The sequence below is a fragment of the Alligator mississippiensis genome, chromosome 1, assembly GCF_030867095.1.
Source record: "Alligator mississippiensis isolate rAllMis1 chromosome 1, rAllMis1, whole genome shotgun sequence".
Lineage (NCBI taxonomy): Eukaryota > Metazoa > Chordata > Crocodylia > Alligatoridae > Alligator > Alligator mississippiensis.
The window spans coordinates 47,104,485-47,122,428 of NC_081824.1; the positions used below are offsets into that span (position 1 = coordinate 47,104,485).

The window sequence follows — 17,944 nt, forward strand, 5'->3', positions numbered from 1 at the left end:
GATCGATTAGATGGGAGTGCACACTGATCCAGGTGTACCACCATTTTCAGACCAGGATATGTGCACCAAACTTCTGTTCTGTTACAGGTTTAAATCAGTTTCTGACCATTTAGCCAGGCAAAAGGTTATGTCTGTACCTGGCCACACAGTTTACAAATGTACACAGACAGATCCCCTAAACTGTCAAAGAGGACACAGCAGAACTTTGCACAATCAGAAACTGAAGTAGGGAGTCAGCCCACAAAGGAAGAACAAAACATGGTGAAACTAGTGGACAGCAATAGATACTATTGTTTGGTTATATAATTTAATTATCAGTAGTCAGATTTCCAATTCTAAAATCTCAACCACTTAGAAGGCTCAATAAAAAAAAGTTAATATGATTTTACTTAATTTGTTTTTGCTTACTTAATTTTACTTTTTTCCATGCTGTTTATTATGGGGCTAACGCTGTTTTCATGTTTAACTTAACTTGCTGCCTAACACTCAAGTTGTACAATATTAGTATGCAGTTGTGCCCTTAAGTGTGTAGATCCTAAGGTCAGTCAAATATTGGGCATGAGTGTCAGAACAATTTTGTTGAAATAGAAGTTAGACAACTTTACTGTCATAGGTCAAGTAAGTTGTTCCTTTAAGCCATCATTCAGGCTCTTGACAGGTACCCCTTTCAAACAACCAGCAAAATGCTCGCCACCTCAACAGGAAGTCCCATGATTCAGCCCATTTTCAGTCTGGTTACCATATCCCTACTTGTATCTTTCCTTTCCATTACCGTAGTGCAGAGGAGCCTCTGTCATGGAGCAGGACCTTGTTGGGCTGGATGTTATACAAACACAGAACAAAATGATGACCCTTGCTCCAAGGAGATTACAATCTAAGTATAAAAGATAACAGATGGATACAAACAGATGGTAGACTACAACGAAACAGTGAGAAAATTTTAATCAGCACAAGAGGCATGGTCTCAGCACATCAGCAACCTAACCCAACCACATTTCCCCAGCAGGCCCAGCTGAATTTGGTCCCTGCTACAGACAGCAATTACAATCAGTGACACCAAACAGTTTCTCCCTAAGAAGGTAATATTTTTTTTTATCCAAGGAAACATAGCAATGAGGGAAAAGGGATAGTAAGAGACTTAGTTGAGCTTCTTTCCAGGCTCAAGCAAGATTGATTTATCACTGTTCTAAGAACAAGAATCTTACCTTTTTCTCTGTAGTTCTCTCTCTCCCCATTCTCTTCATGGCTGAAAATTAAAAGTTTATAAGGCCCATATAAATTCCATTCTGACATGCATAGAAAGTGAGAGTATTTTCTTTTATTTCCCCCATGTGTTTATTTTCTTATGCTTGCTCTTTGCAAAATTAAAAAAAAATCCTATTTTAAAATAACTCAAAATGAAAACGTCTGGTTTTGAATATAAAGAAATTTAAACATTGCATGCACATATTTTGCCAACCCAAAGTGACTTTTTGTTAAATAAATGATCATCCTCCAGATTAAACTGTGCCCAAGGACATTGTTTCTCAACCTGTGGGATATGACATGTAAGTGGATTATGCCCCCATACCAAGTGAGCTGCAGCAATTTTACCTCTCAGGTCACTGTGACTTGATGGCTACAACAGCTCTATAGCATCTGTAGCTGCAGCATTCTTCAGCTTATGAAAGACATAAAAGTTTCCATAGCATGGGGGAGGGAAAAGCAATGAGTAGTCAAGAGAAATTAAAAAAAAAGGAAAAACAACTGTCTGTCTTTCACTTAGAAGCCACAGTGATTCCCTAAAAGCATTATGTATGTTATAATGTGTATTATCTTGCTCAAATAAAATATAAATCCCAATAAAGTGTGATCACCAAACAGATCATGAAAAACATGCCATGTTACTAATAGACATTTTTTTCCAGTGGAATTCAATGTATACCACACAGAAGAAGTCTTTTCAAACGATTATTTCTATCTCTGTAAAAGCCTTAAAAGCATCATAACCTTTAATAATTGCTAAAGCAAAGAAGCCTCACACCATAGGTAAGGAACTAATTCCACCATCTATTATTGATGCTGCTATAGTAGCGTGAGGAAAAAAAATACTGGATGCAGTAAAAATGCTCCCAGTTGCCAGTATCACTGTGAGGTGCTGAGCTGATGAAATAGCTCTTGATGTGCAATTCAAAATGTCACAATTACAAAACAATCTAAACCTCTGCCCCTTTTCTTGTCCTAAGTGCAGCTGCTTAGGTGTAAGGGCCTGTGCCTGTCCACCCAGAATTCTGTTCCAGTTCGTAGATCAGGACCCCATAATAACTCAGGGATCAATGGTGCTTTTTTACCAGACCTGACTGTATTCAGGTCACTATGGTTCTTCCCTTTGTGACAGGTCATCTAACCATCTAAAGATAGAAGTATTGTTTATCTAAAAGGAGAAACAAATCATTTACAAAAAAAAGAGGTGGGGGTCAGGGGAAGGAGAGGAGAGGAAATGTCTATATACAAATCTATTTTACCTAAAGTCTTATAATCCTCTGATTATAGGCAAACGTAACATTTTCAGGCCCAGGGAGTCCCGTGTCTCAGTGTAGCTCCCCCAGAAAAACTGCTACTCTAGAGACAGTGTTTCTTTTTAAACCTGCCAATGTTTTTTTGATGTGTGTGTACCCTGGACTTTACCTATCCTGGTCCAAACTATTTTTGGAGAAGTCAAAATCTTAAAATCAAATAGCCCTAGCATTGTCCCTTAACAAAAATAACTTATTTTGTGTCACTCTTCCCCTGTCTGGAAAAAATAAACAGAGAAGGACAGAGAGTAGAAAATCTCCTGGTGTGTTAAGCCAACATAGTCATGTAAAAAAACATATCAATAATGAGTTTGAAATAATGAATTAATGAAATTAATGAATCACCATAGAAGCACTCCAAATTCACCACAAGGACAGATTATCTATCCAAAAATTCTTAAGGGAAGTTTTCATATCTCATTTTGGGATAAAGCATCTGTTATCCAATTTGTATTCCCTTTGACATGGATTACACCTCCATCTCCTAATGCAAGATTCCATTTTACTCATTTGGCTTTAGATTCTTTCTACCTGGGAAACATCCCAGGTCTGATTAAAAATGCAAATATCATCTTTCTATGTTAAAGCAAATTGCTCTATCCTATCCAGCAAACAATACACCAGGTGTTAAAAGGTAGCTGGATCCATCCTGGGGCTAAGGGAATAGGAAATCGGAGATCCCATACCATTAACTGAACCCATACATACATATAATATGCTAGTGTGATGTTATCCCAATCAACATGCTATATACAGAAATTGTTACAGAACAAATGCAAAAGATATTGAAAAGACACAAAAAAGACTTCTTATGTTGCTGCAGGTGCAGAAGTTACTGCTTATTTAAATAATAGCAAAGTTTCTGAGTATTGTACTGTGCTGACCAATCCTTATAAACACATTAGGGAGCAAGTTTTTAATCTTCTTATGCATTCTCTGAAAAAAGGCAGCATTCAGCAGGACTCTTGTTTTTCATATCCTTTCTGCTCATATTGTAACTATTATGGTAAAATAAAGAGTAGCCTTTTGTCAGCATCAAAGCTTTCCAGGTCTCATAGAAAGTAGACATTGCTTTACTCAGAGAGAAGCACTAGCTCTACAGAATTTGTCTTCTGAATTAAATGGAAGATATGGAGCCTGACCAGATGCTGCACAACTGGCAAATGGAATCAAGTCAAGTACACTAAATTTAAAACTATGCAAGGGAATGCATTCAAAATACAACATATCAAGAAGAAATGTTTTGAGTTACATTTTACATGTAATTTTGAACTCAGAAGTTAGTTCTTTTTATTTTTGGAAGGCAGCTCAGTCCAGATTCCATTGTCTGACCAGCAGTGGTTATGTATTCATACAGACATGTCTGAGAAGTTAAATGTGCTCAATTTCGCATTGCAGAGATAGCATTCAACCATTCTGAAGGTGACAAGTCAACTCCATTTCATGAAAGCTTAACCCCTAAGGAACAACAGCATAATCTCATTTGAACTTTTTGGGGACTCCTATACCAAAATGAAAATCTGTGTGGACTCTATGAAAGGTATACCTATTGAACATGTTACAAACTAACAAAGCAATCCTATTAATTGCATCTCAGAGCCTGAGATTGACTTAAATATGACTGGATAAGCAAGCATTTCAGTTCAGCAGTTGTTAATTGTCCAATCAGTAAAGATATGGCAACGCTGATTAAACTTTCCACTGATTGTTCAATGTAAGTAAAATCTTAGGCACAGATACTATTACTTTTGGGTTCATGGTTCAAGTAAATGTCTTGACATAGTAACAGATTATGCATGTCCCTGCTGTTTCACTATATTGTGAACTATAGCTTCTACAATGGCTGTGATTCAATAAAAATCTACTAGAAACAATTTACACCTTGAGAATGATTTAATGCATGAGTTTCAAGCACTGAACCAAGTAAAGACAACTTGATGCACTGCTAACAACTCAAATTGCACATTAGAGATATTACGTTAAGCCCTTTGGAATTTTGCAACAAATTCATTAGCTGGCCATTTCTGCCAGAATAATTGACAGTGAAAGAGTTAAAAGTGCTGACAGTAAACTAATTTATGTAAGATAAATAACCTCTCTGAGAATTTATGCTCTAAGTGAGAAGCTAATCAATTGGAAATGACAGAGGAAGAGAAAGACTTGGGTGTATAAATGAATTACAGGATGACTCTGGAGTGTTCCCAGGACCCCTCTAATGCCTAATTGCTAGGAATGGGTGCAAAAGAACTAGGAATGCTTTAGGTGGTTTCTCAGCCTCAAGATCAGGCTTATCAGGGAGGAAACAAAGACAGGGAGGGAACTCCTTGTTTAGCCTTGCAAAATGAAAGCTGAGAGGTGGCAAGATTAATGTGTATGGAAGAGGGAAAGGGAGGGAAGATATTTAAGCTAAAGGCAAATGTTGATACAAGAAAAAAGGACATGAACTAGACATGGATAAATTTATGTTGCAAATTAAAAGAAGCCATCTAAAAATCAGAGGATTCAGTTCTGGAAGAGAAACATGGGATACAAAGAACTGATTCATTTTAACATGGAACTTGATAAATACATAATTGCCTGCAGCTACAGGGGACTCAACTCAGTGACTCATAGGGTCCTTTAAGCCCCATTGCATATGGCTGTATGAATGAAGCAATTCTATTACCTCACATTTTTTGGACAGTTGGGAAGATATAACTATCCGTAGACAATCAATTCATATTTTTTAAAGTTTACTCTAGAACCCTGAAAGTTCGGATCATAGGAAAGTAGGGCTGGAAGGAACATCCTAAAGTGTCTAGTCCAGCCCCCTGCTCAGGCGGGATCATTCCCCACTAGATCATCCCATCCTCTGTCCAAGCTGCTCTTGAAAATTTCCACGAACAGAGATTCCACAACTTCTCCAGGTAGCCCATTCCAATACTTGACTAGCCTCAAAGTCTAAAAGTTCCTCCTAATCTCCAACTCAAATTTCCTCTGCTGTGGCTTGAGGCCATTTTCACTAGCCCTGTCCCCCATGCCTATACAAAAAAGTCCATTTCAACGCTCTCTATATTATCCATTTAGATATCTGAAGACAGTTATCAAATCTCCCATAAGTCTTCTCTTCTCCAGACTAAATAATCCTAGCACTTTTACCCTTTCATCATAAATCTTGCTTTCCAGGCCCCTAATAATTTTTGCCACTATACACTGCATTGTTTCCAATCTGTTCACATCCTTCTTGAAGTGTGGGGGCTGAAACTGAACACTATACTCCAGGTGATGCCTCGCCAGTGCCGAATAGAGTGGTTTAATCACTTCCTTGATTTGCACGTGACAGTCCTGTTAATACAAACCAGTATGCTGTTGGCTTTTTTTTTTTCTTTCCTTCTTTATTGCAGCAAGAGCACTCTGTTGCCTCATCCTCCGCTTGTGACCTACTGTAACCCTCAGGTCCTTCTCTGCAGTAGTGCAGCCTAGCCAGTTATGTAGCACCACAGCATACCCAATCTGTATTTTTTCATGCAATTATTCTGTCCCAGCTGCCAGACTTTGAACTTGTCCTTGTTGAAATGTGCTCTCTGAAACTGCAGATTCTGGAGCTCAATTTTACATAGAAGGGCAGCCAAACATTTAATTTCCCAGAAACCTGCTTTGAAATAAAAATTGCAGAATACCTGACTAGAGATACTGTTACTCTCCTCTCTTATTTTCTATGTTGAGAACACACATATGCTTAAGCAATGTGGCTATTTTATCTTTATTTCTTCATACTTGTTTTTAATCCCAACAAGCTCCTCTGTTTTTAATCCAGGAGGAAAACATCTGTTTTTAGTGAAAAGCCTCCTGATTCAAAGATGCTGAATATTATGGAATGTCCCCTAGGGGGATGCTTGCTCAGGACCGCTAGATCTTTGTCTGGTCTCTGAGAGTACCCCATAATACCAGCCCAGGAGTGGCTTCTAATCTAGAGCAAGAGGGAAACCTGAGCTCCTTCTCACTCTGAGACCCTACCCTTGTGATCCCCCACCCTGCCTGGTTCTCTGTTATCCTGACTCAAAGCTAGTTTCCCTAGTGAGAGAGGGACTTCACCTCCTCTTGGAGACAATGACCCAGTGCAAGCCACAGTTCCAAGCAGCACAGCAGAATGTCTCTTTAAGAAAGACATTTATTGAGGGAAAGACATTTATTGGGGGAGAGACCAGTCAGCCAAGTCAGCTGTCCTCACTTCAGAACAGTTAAGTAGACCCTCCAGCCCAAGTCCAGCCTGTACAGCCCTGAGCATCCCCAAATATACTCAGCTTCCAGCTCCTCAGAGCTCTTGCAGTCCACTAGACTCTTCTGGCCCCAAACCTGCCAGGCTACCCAGCCTCCTCTCCCTTTTGTCACATTTATCTCCCCTGGACACTTCCTAGGTGTTTGTCATATAATGTCTGTTGATATGTCAACAAAGCTATTCACAGCGGCTGATGTTAAAGATCCATTCAGTTCCTCCTGTAGCCAGCCTTGGCTCTTAACCCTCCCTTCTCTGTGCACAGACTAAGGAGGTAACCTGACTTACATAATATTATAACATTAACACCATTAAGAAAAATACCACAATAAAGCACACAGTCAGTCATACGAAAATACTCTCAGACCACCAACAGTCTCTAATGTTTATTATAGGGGTATAGGTTGTAGCCATGTTGGTCTGAGGACATAGGCAGACAAGGTTCTTTGGGTGAATCTGATATCTTTTATTAGACCAATTTAAATAGCTGGAAAACAATTATTAAGCAAGCTTTCAGGTTCAAAAACCCTTCGTCAGGCTAAGGAAGTTTCAGCAGTTGGTGTGTGCTCTTCTTGGATGGAATAAAAAGTAAAGCCAGAGGCTGGTCTAGTATGCTTACAAGACAGGTAGTCAGTGGAAAGCTTGCTTAATAAGTGTTTTCCAACTACTTAAGTTGGTCTAATAAAATATATCAGATTCACCCAAAGAACCTCATCTGCCTAATGTTTATTATAGAATTTCTTAGTACTAGACCCTAAGTCTGGTGTAATTCCATGGATCTCAGTAAGTTTACTCCGAGTTTTCAGTTTAAATGAAAAAAGTGGCATCCATGAATCTAAAATCTCTTATCTACACCACACACACCTTTATAAATTGTTCTCTCAAAAAGATCTCTCTTCATCAGATATCAATTAGGAAATTGTATAGTAAAGCACATCATACTTTAGCTTTTTCAGTAAAGATCTTGTTTATTCCAGCAATTTTAAAAACACAATCTCCCTAAAAAGACACGCTATATAACACATTCATTTAATTTTAAAAGCAGTCCTATTTAAACTGAAGTATAAACAAACTACATTTAAAGCCAGTAGCCTTTTTGCAAGGCTGGGAATAATTTGCATCTCTAATTGCAGTAGATAGTCACAATTAAAATGACTGATTAACAATGGTGAATATTCTTCCAATTCAGAATGACTATTCAGTTTCCTCATGTTCATGCCCCTTATTCTTTTCTATTTGGAAAACAGGCTTTTTATTGAGAGATATGCTATAATAGTTTTTAAAAGTACTTCCTGTCAGTTCTTAAGTACATCTATAGCTTGATTAAGTATTATGTCCTTTTTTATTGCATTAGGTCCCTAGTTTGATAAACATGGTACAATAATAAGGTAAAACTCTGAATGAAAACTTTATGATTACATTATTATAACTTAGTATCTATTCAGCAGTTTGCCTTTTTTTGGTCAGTGTTTTCTTCCAACTTTCTACACATCCATATTTGTTTCTTGAATAATTTCAGCTCATTTCATGAATTTTACTGATAGATTGATTCAGCTTTACAATCTATTTCAGCTAGAGGCTGTGCCATAGATTCTTCTCCATTTTGCTGTGAAACTATTTTCATTATCGAATTTATCTTTAGTCTTATTCTTTGGGTGAGTCTACATGAGATGCTACATTGCCGTAACTCATTGCTATGGCGACACAGCATTGATGGGTACAAACCATGATGCTGACGCTACTGCCCATGCAGTGTCGGGACTGCACAATAACACTGCAGCAACACATTTCCAATGCTTCTCCACCTATTTTCTCCCCTACCACTTGTCTTCTAAAAAAAAGGCAGGTTCTTTTGTAATGCAGAAATATAACAACACAAATGGTTCCAATATTGTCAATTAATAATATACAAACTTGTTTATGGTATAATTCCTGTTTTGCTCTTGAAAAGAATTATTTGGATTATTTTCTCACGTGTAGCTAACTATGGAGACAGATCCTGCTTCTTTTTAAATAAACACTAAATAATCCATAGATTTAAACAGAAGTAGGATAGGGTCCTGGATTTGTGAGTAGATTTAATAGCCTATAATAGCTTCCCTTTTCATTATGTGCATTAACAACTAGAGCTTTTTGACTTTGCCATCAAGGTAAGACAGAAGAAAATGCCCAAAACAGATTGTTCTAGTCACTTATATTCCCTTATCACCTCCCTTCAGTCTGTATTTAGGTCTGGGAAAGTGAACAGTATGATGCGTCTTGTAGCAGGTCTATTGGTCTTATGGGCAGTCTGCCACCCCCTAGTGGCTTACCTCAACTTACTTTCTAACCCACTTACTGATGGCCTCCCCATATCACCTGCCATGCCTTGATCTTAATATAGTCAGCCATTAGTTTTGCTGGAGGAACACTTCAGGTGCCTTTCCTCCATGCTTCTCAGCTAGGGTTACCATCTGTGGATCCACCAGCTGTCTTCAGAGCTCTTTCCTTCTCTCTCTGTGACTCACTGGCCACCAGAACTTGTTATGCTCCATGAGGTCCTGGCAGCCTCCTGGGGCTGCAGCAGGAAGCCTGGCCAGCAGTCAAAGCATGGCTTTGGCTGGCCAGGGTCCAGTTCTGGGTGGTGCACACTGCCACCACGTGCACCCCCCCCCCCACTTTTTTATTATGTGGGGCTTTTTTACCCTGAGATCTCCCAAGGTAAAAAAAGAACCCCACACTGCAAGGTAGCAGTGCAGAAAATGCCTGCATGTGTGGTGTGTGGTGCCAGAGACAGGTCTGCAATGCTGCATACTATACACTGCACATTCACGCTTATGTGGATGTGGCCCATGAGTCCACATGTGGCCTGATAACCCAGTCTCAATAGTTCCAGTGCCCAATAGGCTCTCCACAGGGTTCAATAGTCCACAGGCCTGCAAACAGCAACAAACAATGTCTTTATCACATACTGCCCTCTGTAGCAGTCTCCCAGCATCTCTGCCCAAAACAAAGAAAACCCTGACTGGGTATGCATAGCATCATAGAATCATAGAAAAGGAGGGCTGGAGGTCATCTAGTCCAACCCCCTGCCTGAGGCAAGATCATCTCTATCTGAAACATCCTATACAAATCCTTGTTTAATCTATTAGTAAAACTACAGTCAACCAAGACATATAACCACAATGAACAGCCTAATATAGGTCAATTGGGGGGGGGGGGGGGGAGGGGACATGGCTGGTGTCCTGCTGCTGTAAGGGTTGTTAAAATGCTTTCAAGACATCCAAGGAAAAGGGCCATTCACTTCCCATGCCCCAGCTACACAGAAAGGCAAAACCCCCCACAGTCTGTACCCATCGGACCATGAGGCAAAATTCCTTCCTGTCCTCAAATATGGCAAACCGGTCTGCCCTGAGCAAAGGGGCAAGGCCCTCTAGCCAGGAACCCCTGTGTTTTAGTCCTAACAGGAACATGGCCCACCCTAGTCAAAATCCTTGGCTTTGACTATAGCCAACACCCAATGCTTCTGTGGAAGAAGGGGGGAAAAAACCATAGACATGCAGCAACAGGAAGGGGAAAAGAATTCCTTCCTGGCTTGACATGGTGATGAACAAAGCCCAGAAGTATGGAAAATGCCCACAGCATAGGCATAGCTGCTCCCAGAATACCCCTCACCAATGCTTGCCTAACTTCTTTAATACCTCCAATGATGAACATTCCACAGGTTTTCTAGGCAACCTGTTCCATTGCCTCACTGTTTTAATAGTGAAGAAGTTTTTCCTGGTTTCCAAACTAAACTTGCTTTCCTGAGACTTCCAGCTGTTGGTCCACATCCTGCTCTCTGCAGTAAGTGAGAAAGGGTGTTCTCCTTTCTCTTTATGGTAGCCCTTCAGAAACTTGAAGTCTGCTGTCATGTCCCCACTTAAGCACCTTTTCCACAGGCTGAAAATGCCTATTTACTTCAACTTCTTTTTGCATAGATTGCCTTTCAAACCCTTTATTCTTTTAGTCACCTACCTTTGGACCCTCTCTTACTTCTCTATGTCCTTCTTAAAATGTGGATTCCCAAAACTGCACACAGTACTCTAAATAAAGTCTAACAGGCGCTAAGTAAAGAGGCTCTATCACCTCCTGGGTATGTCTACACATGCAATTATGGCACATGAATAAACAGTGGAATTTATTGTTCCACAGTTAATTGTTCCTGGTTGTAGCATTTGAACATGTACCCAAGAGCAATTAAGTCTGGAGCAATAAGGTCTGCAGCTTATTCATGCACAGCACATGGAGCTGGGGTGGAAAAGCCCCGCTCCAGCTGGCAGGGGCTCTGGGGGATCAGCATGCCAGCACAGAGGTGTTCTTCCTGGCTCAACGTGCTGCAGAGGGGCTGGCTAGAGCATGAGGGAGTTCAGCACAGGGCTAGCCTGCAGGCAGCCCCTGCCCTGAAGCACCCTCATGCCCCAGCTGGCCAGACAGTGTCTGTGTGTGTACTGCTGCAGTTTTTTACTCCGCAGCAGTATAGTACTTATATTTACAAGTACTATCCTGTCGCAGAATAAACTAGTTTACTCCAGCCTAATAGGGGTGCGGAGATGTTTACACCAAGATGTTTACTGCACAGCTAATTAGCCAAGTGCACAGTAAATGTCTCATGTAGATTCACTCCCTGTGTCTTGCCCCTTATGCTTCTTTTGATACAGCCCAAAAACGCTCTTGCCTTTTGTGCATTTGTGTCACATTGCAAGCTCATATTGAGTCTGATGACCAAGACTTCTAGATCCTTTGGTAGTGCTGCCATCCAGCCAGTTGTCACACATTTTGTATTTATATATTTAATTACTCCTCCTAAAATGTAGCATTTTGCATTTGCCAGCATTGAATTTCATGCTATTAACTCAAACCCATCTTTCCAAACTGCCAATATCCTTCTTTTGAATTGTATCCCTTCCCTCTAGTATGCTCGCAATCCTTCCTAGTTTCATGTTGTCTTCAAATATGCTCAAGAAGCTTTTTATTCCAATATCCAAATCATCAATTCCTATGGGACTCCACTTGAAACCTCCTGGCACCTGGATCCACTTAAAATTATCCTTTTCTTGAGGCTACTGACTCATATGTCTGTCTCAATACACATACAGCATAATAAAGCTTCCTTATTAGCTGGTTGGCCCAGCTCCAGCCTTTCCCAGCTACCTTACAGTTTGTAGTCGTTAGCTCCCAACTGGCAGCATCATAGCCCTTCTCAGAGATCTCCTTTCTCCATTGTTGTCTGGGCTAGACTCCCTGGTTCTGCTCTGGAGCCCAGTTTATATCTTTCTTAGCTAAAAAGAGCCTCTCCCCTTTCATTGTCAAATTCCCCTTCTGAAATATAGCAGGTGGTCCCCATTACATGTCAGCTTGCAGTTTTTGCACCCCACAGCCCAAAAGCACATGGCCCTGCAGCCCACACTTGCCCCCTGCTAAGAAATAAGGCCAGGGCTCCATGTTCTACAGCTGTGTTGCTAAGAATGACAATTCTTAGTAGGAAGGGTGATAACTAGTCCTATTTAATGATGGCATATTCATTTCTAGCATATAATGTTTTTCCAAATTAAAGTCAAATTGCATATTGAATATATACTTTCTTTTTAGGAAATACATGTATGAGGATGCATTTATACATGCACTTGACTGCAGAGTTGACCTATTAGCTCCACAGGAAAGCATGAGTCTACACATGTGCCAGTATTAGGGTGCAGTAAATTAATTAACTCCACTGTAGGACAGCTGACAGCCATAGGTTATCCTATGTGGCCTGTTGGAGACAGTACTATCCTACAGGAAAGTAATTTACTCCACTGAAATGCACGTGAAAATGGTGACAGGGGCTAGCTGGAGCACTAAAGGGTGAGGACTACCTCTCCATTGCCTGACATCACTACCTGGAGCCTGGGGCTGACCCTCCAGCCTCCTGCCAACCTGGACCTGCTCTACCCCAGCTCAAACTGCTGCAGTCTTGGATGCACATGGGAATACTGTGCCCAGGAGCAGCTGACTGATGTGAATTGTGGTGGAGTTTATCATGTCACCTTAATGGCACATGTAGATGCACCTTGAGTGACTCAATAAAAAGAATGCAAGAGCCGTGACTGGACGCTGGGTTTTTTTCCTTAATAAAACTAGACATTTCTACAAATTCAGATGACCAGAACAAACCTTCTAAGAGACACTTTCCTAGTCAAATACAAATCTAAGCAAGCTCTTTAAACAGTCTTAGCACTAGTGAATGATCAGAACAAGTAAGAAAAACATTATGGCAGGACAGCTTTACAACCTGGACAAGACTGTGATTTCAGTGAACAGAAGGCAGCCAGGGCTAGAGAATAGTCCTCAACTGTCAGGTTTGCAGCTTTTTTCTGGAACATTTTTGTTCATGATAAATATTAATTATTGCTAACAGTACTCCACCAGTAATTATTCAGGTGTTTGCTCCCAGAGGAATGTACTGCATTTTTCCATCCTTAGAATATTGCAGTATTTTATCAGGACTATGATTGAATATGCTTTTTCTTTATTCTTCCAAGTAATGTGCATAGACTCATGTCTTTCCAAAGTTTTCCTATACCACCAATAATTACTCCACAGTGAAACTGTAGAACATGCCTGAACAGTGGCTTTTATTCTGAAAAAGCTGAAATTCTTTGGTGTTAGTTTATTATTCCACCATTGATATTGGCCAAAATCCAGCACCATCATACTGAAAGGGCTACAGGGCAATTGTGCTGCTACATACATGTCACCCTTTTATGCTAATTAAGTGGTTATCAGGAAGTCTAATTCAAAAAACAGATCAGGATTTTTGAGCCCCTTATACAAGAAATGCACATAATAATGTATTTTGTACTGCAGGTACTCTAATAGGAAGAAAACGAAATGGTGGTATCTGGAGTCATGGTAAAAACTTGTTTAAAGCGGCTTTTATCCTGTAATCAAATATATAAAGGAGACATTGGCAGACATGGTTCCTTGCATAAATGTGATATATTTTTTATTAGACCAACCAAATAGTTGGAAAAATTGAGACATCTACACTTTGGTGGAGATCCAATGAAATCAAACTGCAAAACTGAGGCTTCAACTGTACTGAATATAGCAACAGTAACAGAGAGACAGAGAGAGAATGAGGGCGTCCTGGAACAGGGTCATAGCTCTGTGTTCCCCTGTATCATTGAGTAAAACTTTAGGTTTTGACCTAATATCTGTCTTAAGAGAAATGTGGCATTATACCTTACAATTTCAGAGCTGGTTTGCTCTACCCTTTCTGAAGAGGAGGAATATGCTCTGATCTTCACCTCCTGTATTATTCATTTAACTCAATATTTTCATAGATATTTGGGATATATTTTTTAGTTATTCACATAACTCCAATACCCTCCCTGTCACAATTTAAGATGATCATTGCTTTCCATTTCATATATCCATATCAACTAGAATCATAGCAACATAAAATTGCCATCTAAATATCTTTTCTCTAAGCTATGAAGAGCCCACTAAGAATATTCAAGGGAAATTGAAAAATTTTAGGAAGGTTCAGAACTCTAATGAGCTAAACATAGGCTTTTGCTGGGAAACCCTATAGACTTTTATTCTTGGGATACTGCTTTTATTACATATACTTTCAGCCTATCCCTATTATGCCAGAAAGCTCCATTGCATACAGCAATTATTTAAACTTGCATGTAACAGAATATACATTTCTGCATATAACAGAAATATTGTATCTTTTTACATTGGCAAACAGAACAATGAGGGTCAATAAATGCAGTAATTTTTGTATTGTGAACAGTTTTCAGATGCAGTAACACAGGACTTTCTCCTGCCTGGTGAGGTCCCTTACCACTGTGATAGTCACACTCCCTCTTGTGATTGCGTGAACACTCTTCTGATTCTTTGAATTTTGCATTCCTTTCTGCACTGTGCCCTAGAGGAAAAAGTAGAGGTTTCCCTCTCCCCAGATATAGCCTAATGGTTGACACCCTCATGGGAAGCGGAAAGGGTGGGTTGCCAGTTGATAAAGCTGACAAAGATCTAAAACATATGTTTCTCACTTTCTTGGTGATAGTTTTAACTAGTACAGGTAAAGTATCTCCTCTTGTCTCTGTGTCTTTAAGTGAAAGTTACTGTAGTTGCTCACTGAGTCAAGCAATATATCTGGATTATAAAATTTTCTTGATTCCTTAGAGGCAGGAACTTCAGATGAAAAAAGAAGACAGGGTGAGGTTTTAAATCACCATATAATTGCTTCTCTGGCTCTCTTCCCACCCTTTCCCCCTTTCCACCCAAATATTTTCTCATCCCCATCAATCTCCATCTGAGATAGTAATAATAAGCCAATGATGTCTTTAAAGTGCAGGTCTTGCTCATAACGCTAAGCTATCCAATCAAGGATCAGAAACAATACCATGGACCTTATCTGACCAGTCATGGACCACAAAGACAATTTGCTTTTGAAATGATTTTTGGAAACTGATCTTTTTAAAATAAGTTTAGAAATGTACTGTTCTTAAACAATCAGCAGACTCATGCACATTTTTTGTGAACGTTATTCATCAACTGTAATTAACAAAAAAGAAATCATAAATTAAGAATCTCCAAAGAGCTCATAGGCCAGTTATAACAAATGAATTGTTTGTAGCAGAGGGATAGTCTTGCTTTCAATATAAGGTATGATCATCTAACCCAGGCGTGATGAAGATATGGCCTGTGGGCCAGATCTGGCCTGTGAAGCTACATCATCTCGCCCCAGGTCCAGGACTGCCCCCTGCATGCTGGATCCAGTGCCCAGCTGGTCCAGAATTGCACTGCACATGGGGCACGTTCTGGCTGGTCCAGGCCTGTTTTGCATATGGAACCTGCTCCAGCCAGTCCAGGACTCTTGCTGCATTTATATGTATTTAGATGTTTTATTCATTTTTTAAACACATTTATATAAGAATTCAGCAGCCAAAGATGATACAACTGGTATCAATATTCAAAATAGAGGAAAATAAGGGGGTGAAAACCACATGTTATATGTAGTCTGGTATCTGGCAGATAAGGAGGACTGCTATTTTTCTTAGCTGTGTTCAGAGGTCATCTATGGCTTTTTAAATATTCAGGCACATTCCAGACTTCTTGAAGGTAATATATCTAATTTCCAAGGATCTCCCAACATAGTAGCTCTGTGTACAGTAGTAGCCAATAAGTAATTATAAATATTGGCTGCTCTCAGCTGTTAATACACTTAAATCCATACAGTTTGGAATGTTATCTATTCCAAGATATTATTTCAGACAGGTTAAAGAATAGGAATTAATGGCCTAGAATTGGAAAAAATACTAGAGCGATTAAAAAAAAAATCAAATCAAATAGTACATGTTAGTCTTAAGGATGGGTAATTTCATATGTAAACACTTTAAAATAGTAATTCCTCTGTCAACTTGTCTTGGAATATGGATTTGAGAAAGCATTACACTGATATTTTGATGAAGCAATCCAAGCTCAGAGAGTACACGCCAGGTGGCTGAGCAGTCACATGGGTTTCAGCTATTTTTAACTAAATTACTACTTTAAAATCAATAATTGTATAGCCATCTTGGATACCAAAGGAAGCCTTTTCTAGTAAACATCTAATTACATTCGATATCCTTTTACTTTCAGAGGAATGCAAGCCTTTTTGTCTAAGCAGTTTCTACGGCTGGCACTGCCTTCAGATAAGATTTTCCTTCGATAAATTGGATAATTCTTTCTTCTCTCAAGTTTGAAAAGAAAGTTGTTAAGGTTCTGTTTTTTCACTTCTGGAGACTAGGAAGAAGCCACTCTGACAAACAGTAGCTAGGAAAACATGGGCTATTTTTTTCAGGAAGTTCTAAAGAGGAAAAGGACCCCAGGAACCAGGAGAGTATACCAAATTAGGAACCTGAGACCTTGCAAGTGACAGCCAGTTGAAGGCAGAGCCAGAGAAAAGAGAAAGGACATAGGAACCCAAAAACAAGAAGCTGGAGTTAAAGTTTGGTGGCAACATGGAGCATGGAACTCATACCTCAAAGGGCACAGGGTCTAAGGCAACATTTTCTTGTCAATTTTCAGATTCAGGGCTGCTTTGGGGTTGGAGTCACCTCCCTCTCCCTCAGTTGTAAGAACATAAGAACTGCCATTTACTGGGTCAGACTACAGGTCCATCTTGCTCTGTATCCTATGACACACAGGGGCAGAGTGGATACTGAAAGCAAGAGGCAACTAAGCATAAGCAGGGCTTTCCCCCCTGTTCCTCTCCCTCTTGCAGCCTCCACCATTTAAGACCTAGGAAGTTCTGATTCAAAGGCTGTACCCCTAACTCATGCTCAATAGCTCCTGATGCACCTTTCCTCCAAGAATTTGTCTAATCCCTTTTTTTAATCTGATTAAACTGTCATCTTCTACATCTTGTGGCAATGAGTTCCACACTTTAATTACATGCGGTTTGAACAATAACTTCCATTTAATTTTAAACTTACTATCTACCACTTTCATTTTATGACACACTACTCTTGTATTGTGAGCGATGGTAAATAATAAATCCCTATTTACTTTCTCCTCACTATTTAGTATTTTGTTAACTCATATCATGTCCTCCCCAAGCATCTCTTTTCTAAACTGAATAGGCCTAGCCTCTTTAGTCTCTCCTCATATGAAAACCCTGCCACACCACTAATCATCCTTGTTGCTCTTCTCTGTATAGCCCTGAGAGCTGCCTTAGCAAAATGCTTAGCATAAGTAACAACATTTTGTGCCTTGACATAACTAAACACCACTAAAAGTAACACCATTTTGTGCCTTGACATAACTAAATACCACTAAAAGCAGAGCAAGTGGGTCACAGTTTAGAGTGACCTCTTTATAACCCATGCGAGCAAAAAAGTTAAAAGAAGAGGTGGTTTAGCAGTCTAAGACAGCAGGAAGCAGATGACAGGAAAATGACCCCCATGAAAGATGATTGGTGGATATTTATGACATAACCATATGAGAGACATGCAGAAGGGAACCGTAAAAAAGCATATAAAACCTAGTGCAAAAAACTTAGAAGTGGGAAAGAGGGACACAGTGGAAAAGAAGCAACTATGACTAAACCCAGTGTGGTGATGGATGCCTGGCCAGC

General features: G+C 39.8%; 1 long non-coding RNA gene across 1 annotated transcript in view; it reads right to left on the reverse strand.

The window, feature by feature from the left end:
* Positions 1-354: 354 nt before the first annotated feature.
* Positions 355-17,944, reverse strand: part of LOC132249954 (uncharacterized) — a 44,815-nt gene continuing 27,225 nt past the window's right edge. The window contains exons 2-3 of the long non-coding RNA XR_009461500.1: positions 1,206-1,246; positions 355-874 (exon numbers count right to left, since the gene is read on the reverse strand). This is a non-coding gene — a long non-coding RNA (uncharacterized LOC132249954). The remainder of the gene's footprint in view (positions 875-1,205; positions 1,247-17,944) is intronic.